This window comes from Rattus norvegicus, chromosome 3 (assembly GCF_021556685.1).
Source record: "Rattus norvegicus strain SHRSP/BbbUtx chromosome 3, alternate assembly SHRSP_T2T, whole genome shotgun sequence".
Lineage (NCBI taxonomy): Eukaryota > Metazoa > Chordata > Mammalia > Rodentia > Muridae > Rattus > Rattus norvegicus.
In genome coordinates, this window is record NC_141536.1 from 155,897,353 (window position 1) to 155,902,498 (window position 5,146).

The 5,146-nt window shown below is 48.2% G+C and overlaps 1 long non-coding RNA gene across 1 annotated transcript in view; it reads right to left on the reverse strand.

The window, feature by feature from the left end:
* Nucleotides 1-1,067: 1,067 nt before the first annotated feature.
* Nucleotides 1,068-5,146, reverse strand: part of LOC148006585 (uncharacterized) — a 5,959-nt gene continuing 1,880 nt past the window's right edge. Inside the window, exons 2-3 of the long non-coding RNA XR_015683971.1 lie at nucleotides 4,955-5,118; nucleotides 1,068-2,557 (exon numbers count right to left, since the gene is read on the reverse strand). This is a non-coding gene — a long non-coding RNA (uncharacterized LOC148006585). The remainder of the gene's footprint in view (nucleotides 2,558-4,954; nucleotides 5,119-5,146) is intronic.

Genomic DNA, 5,146 nt, shown 5'->3' on the forward strand with positions numbered 1-5,146 from the left:
TGGTAGTGCTCTGTCCATATTAGATGTCCCAAGAGCCTGCTGAATGGATGAATCACACAGCCCTGTAGGTTGATGTCATTATGCAGGTGAAGGCTGGCACAAGTTAGATCAAGGCCATGATTAGACAGTAAATAATAATAATAATAATAATAAGGTGGGGACAGAGGTTTTGTAAGGCAGGAGAGGAGAAGGAAGAAGAATCAAGATGGAGACGGGGCAGGATGACCCAGATCCTGGTGGTCTTGAATTGCCAACGTTGGTGGCATGGATTTCTGTAGACAAATTTATCTTATCTAGGTGGGAAGTTTATATTCTTATCAATTGGTTGTGAGTTTATTGTGTGGATGTATTGTGGATTGAGAATTTAACATAGAGATCTGATTGTTGGGTTACAGTTTGTTGAGTCTGATTTTAACGGGTTTTGGGGAGTTTATACCATAACTATTAGGGGGCGGATGTTGGGAATGTAGACAGAGCAGTGGCAGAGAGTTACAAGAGGGTAGCCACCACTGGGATGCTCTGTCCATGTTAGATGTCCCACATGGACGAATGCTGGAAATGTGAGCAGAGTCCACAGTCAGAGAGCCGCGAGATAGGCGGTCTCTGGATGAAACTGGTGTGACAGCAACCTGCCTCAGTCAGAGAGTACTTGGGGGCAGTGTGGAGCCGCTGAGATAAATTAGCGCTGGTTCCAACAGCCCCACAGAGCTGGAACTAGCGAGAGAACGATGGGCCGCCATGGTACACGCTGAAACCTTCCTGCCCTTTTTTATTTTTACCACAACACAGTCCCACCTGAACGTTCAGTCAGAGGTTCATCCGAGATTGCTGTCTGTCTGTCTGTCTGTCTGTCTGTCTGTCTGTCTGTCTGTCTCTCCCACAGCCTCAGCATTGAAGACAGGAGAGTCAGACAGGCTGGTGCCAGACTGGACCTGGATGTGGTCATCAAGGTCATTATAGGGGCAGTGGAGACTGGAGCTAGAGGTGAGGGAAGCTGATGGGGAAGGTGTCCCTATTTTTGATCCTCAGCCTCCAGCCATAACCAGTTTCCAAAAGGCCACAGGTAGCAGTAGGGAAGGCTATTTTGTTTTTATTTTTATTTTTTTACTTTCAGTGGCGCTTTTAAAACATTCTTCTCGGGGTTGGGGATTTAGCTCAGTGGTAGAGCGCTTGCCTAGCAAGCGCAAGGCCCTGGGTTCGGTCCCCGGCTCCGAAAAAAAGAAAAAAGAAAAAGAAAAAAAAAAATTCTTCTCTCATACATTATGTCCTGACAACCATTTCCTGTTCATTTTCTCCACCCAGTCTGACCGTTTCCCCCTCCCCAACCACCCCCGCTGTCCCCCAGATCCACCCATCCTCCGTTTCTCTTCAGAAAAGAGCAGGCCTTTTTAATCAAAGCCCGAGACCATTCAGAGACACGCTGGGTCTTCAGCGACAAGTCCACCTGAAGAAGCACCCTGATCATACCTGACGCGGCACACCTGGCCCCAGCCAGACCCTCTGTCCTAGCCCATCGTGTCGGAAGGGTTCATAAATGGCAGTTTGGTGGAGTCTCAAAATTAATAGCCGTCATAGCCGGGAATAGGAACCCGCCCTCAACCTCCTTCTGCTTAGCCCTGATCTTAACTCTCTCAGAATCTCCCAAACCCTGATTTCAACACCAGCCTCCACTTCATCCTGCCTGGGGCTCTCTTTCTTGCACCATACAGACCCATTTCTGTTGTTTATGGCTTCTGTACTGAGAACAACAGCTTTTTGCCCCTTGTCTCTTCCTCTGCGAGGTCAGAGGGAGAAAGGAATCATCTAATAATAACCCACTTTGCATGCCTGGTCTCAGGGCGACAGCCATTGCATATCCACTGCCCAAACGTCGCATGCCTTCACAGACAAAGGACTGAGACGCCGAGTACCTTCTTGGCTTAGGCAATACTCACAACTTATGTTCTCTCTCTCCCTCCCTCTCTCTCCCTCTCTCTCTCTCTCTCTCTCTCTCTCTCTCTCTCTCTCCCCCTCCCCACCCAGACCCATATGAATAACTTGCCATAAAAATCCTACCTATTTAGCAATGATAAAATTGGGATTCAGAGAGGTTAAGTAATGTATCCAAGGTCACACAGCCTACTAAGGCATAAAGCACTGTTGTTTTGATTTCTAAGCACAGAGCAAACAGGTGCTTGGCATGTGCACACATCTACTAAGTTTTTATAAGGACAATGGTGATCTCCAGGTTCACCCTCTGTCCACTTTCCCATGACCCAGGTGATTTGGAGAAAGATTCCAAATGATCCTAGTCCTGATTGCTTCCTCACAGCTGCATGTAGCCCTGTGCCTCAGCCTTGGCCAAGGGAAGGCTCCCAGAGTGAGCCTTCTGGCCTACCTCTGGCTCCTTCCCTCCAATGCCTTCTTGAGCTTCTTCCTGAAGTTGGAGGGCAGATATGGTGCAGGGAACACCAGGAGCCATCTGGAGGAGAATGGGTCTCTCAGGATGCTGGAACGCCAGGCTCCCCAACCCTGTGATTCCCACAGCAAAGCTAGACACCTGGTGCTGATGAACCTTCTGCAGGACGAAAGAAAACACAAAAGGAAGGGTCAGGGGAAGCCCAATGTGGCAGTGCAGAATCAGAAATTAAAATAAAGGTCATCATCGTTAACTACATAGAGAGTTTAAGGCTAGCCTGGGATACATGAGAGGCAGCTCAAAAACAAAACCCCCCAACAACAACAACAGCAACAAAAACAAAAACCAGGGCAGGACACAACTGTCTGCGACACCAGTTTCCAGGGGATCTGACACCCTCACACATACAGGGAAAACACCAATGAACATTAAATAAAAATAAATTATATATATTTCAAAAAACCCAGCACTTGGGAAGCAGAGGCAGGTGGATCTCTGTGAATTTGAGGCCAGCCTGGTCTACCCTGATGCCTCCTTTTCACTTTAAGTTCTGGAAAGGGATGGTGGGGCTCCACAGATCCTCTTTCTGTTTCTGTTTTCTGTTTCGTTTCCTGGTTTTAAGAGGCAGGGTGGGTGCTTTGCATTCCTTGGGCTCCACATCATCTGGAAGGGGGCCCCACACCCTGACTGAAATCCAGCGCTCAGAAAGTGTGGGCCCAAGGAATTGTCTTCTCTCTATAAATTCACTGTGTTGGGTGTTTTGGCTTAATGACAGGAAGATGTCCAATACCTGTTTGTAATCAGTTGTGTGAGAGAGACTAAAGTCTTTCCATAGTTCAGGAACCAGAGTCCAGAATCCCAGTGTGCTCCAGACCATCCCTCCTCCCTCCTCTCCCCTCCTCTCTCCCTCCTCCACCTCCCTCCTCTCTCTTCCCTCCTCCCTCCGATCCCAGGCTGTTAAACATGCTAAAAAAGAAAAGCACTACATCACTGAGCAATATTTTAAGAAAATGCACAAGTATTAATTTATGCTCATGTTTCTGCCTGTGTGTGTACGACTGTGTACCATATGTGCACCTGGTGCCCAAAGAAGTTGGAAGTGGGCTTTGGACACCTGGGCCTAAAGTTATACAGATGGTGGTGAGCCACTGTGCTCTACAAGGGTGACAATCATCCCTAACCACTGAGCAAACCCTCAACATGAAATTACATTAAGAATGTATTTTGGGGGCTGGAGAGATGGTTCAGTGGTTAAGAGCACTTTTGCTCTTCCAGGGGTCCTGAGTTCAATTCCCAGCCACCCACATAGCAGTTCTCAACCATCTGTAATGGGATCTTACCCCCTTCTCTAGTGTGTCTGAAGACAGCTACAGTGTACTCACATACATAAATTAAAAATCTTTTAAAAATGTATTTTTATGTTTGTCTGTTGAGTGTACTTGTGTGGTCATGCTGTGGCAGCAATGAACTCAGACGGTTAGGCTTACGAGGCGAGCACTTTATCCACTGAGCCCTCTCGCCCTCCGCTATTTATATATTTTTTTTTAAAGACAAATTCTTAGCTAAGTTGCCCAGGTTGCTCTTGAATTTACTTTGTAGCTGAGGCAGGTCTCAAACTCACAGTGGTCTTTTTGCCTAAGCCTCCGGAGCTGGCTACTTTTATGTCGACTGCACACAAGCCAGCGGAAACCTCAATTGAGAAGATGCCTCCGTAATATCCAGCTGTGAGTGATTTTCTTAACTGGTGCTCGACGGGGGTGGGGGGTGGGGGGGAATTGTGGGTGGGGCCGTCCCTGGGCTGGAGACCCTGGGTTCTATGAGAAAGCAGGCAGAGCAAGCCCTGAGAAGCAAGCCAGTGAGCAGCTCTTGCCTCCAGGCTCCTGTCCTGTCTGAGTTCCGGTCCTGCCTTCCTTCAGTGATGGGCTATGACACACATAGACCCTTTCCTCCGCAACGTCTTTTGGTCATGGTGTTTGATCTCAGCAGACAGTCACCCTCCTAAGGGACTTCAGTGTGCACCACCACACCCTGTTAACATTGGTTTTACCCTGTCAGTTTCCCATTCCTTCACCACAACAGCCTGATATCTCTGATGCCCCTTTTCACTTCACGCCCGTGTTGAGGCCTATGGGGTTTGCTTGAGCCAAGAAGGCTGAGTGCGTCGAATTGGCCAACTAGAAATCTCACTGTTCCACCCTGAGTGGATCCAGAGCTGCTCATGTATCCCAAGCAGCCAATGTGTCAGCCTTTGGAATTCAGAAGGCCGAGGAGTGGTTTGTTTTTCTGGGAACAGGACTCCCTATATAGTCCAGGCTGATCTTGAACTTGTGACCCTTCTGATTCAGCTTTCCAGATGCTGGGATTGTGTGTGTACACCAACACCTCTGTGTCAATCCCTGGGATGTTGCCAGAATTATTGGGGAGTCACTGGTTTCTTTTAAGTGTTTAAATGTACATGTAATTTACTTGTTTTGTGTGTGTGCAAGGGGACAGCCATGCACCATGACAGGAGGGCATGTGGAAGCCAAAGAACAACTTGTTGGACTCAGCTCTCACCTCCATGGATGGAACTCAGGTTGTCAGGCTTGGCAGCGATCCTTTTTTTCCTCTCTGAGTCGGGTTGCCCGGTCAGGAAGGTTTTCTTACTGCTGAGATGAACCAGGGTAGTCTAAAGCTAGAAGGTGGCCATGACTGGGTCTCCACTCATGAAACACTAAGTCCTGAGAACACAGGAGGCAGGGTGTAGCT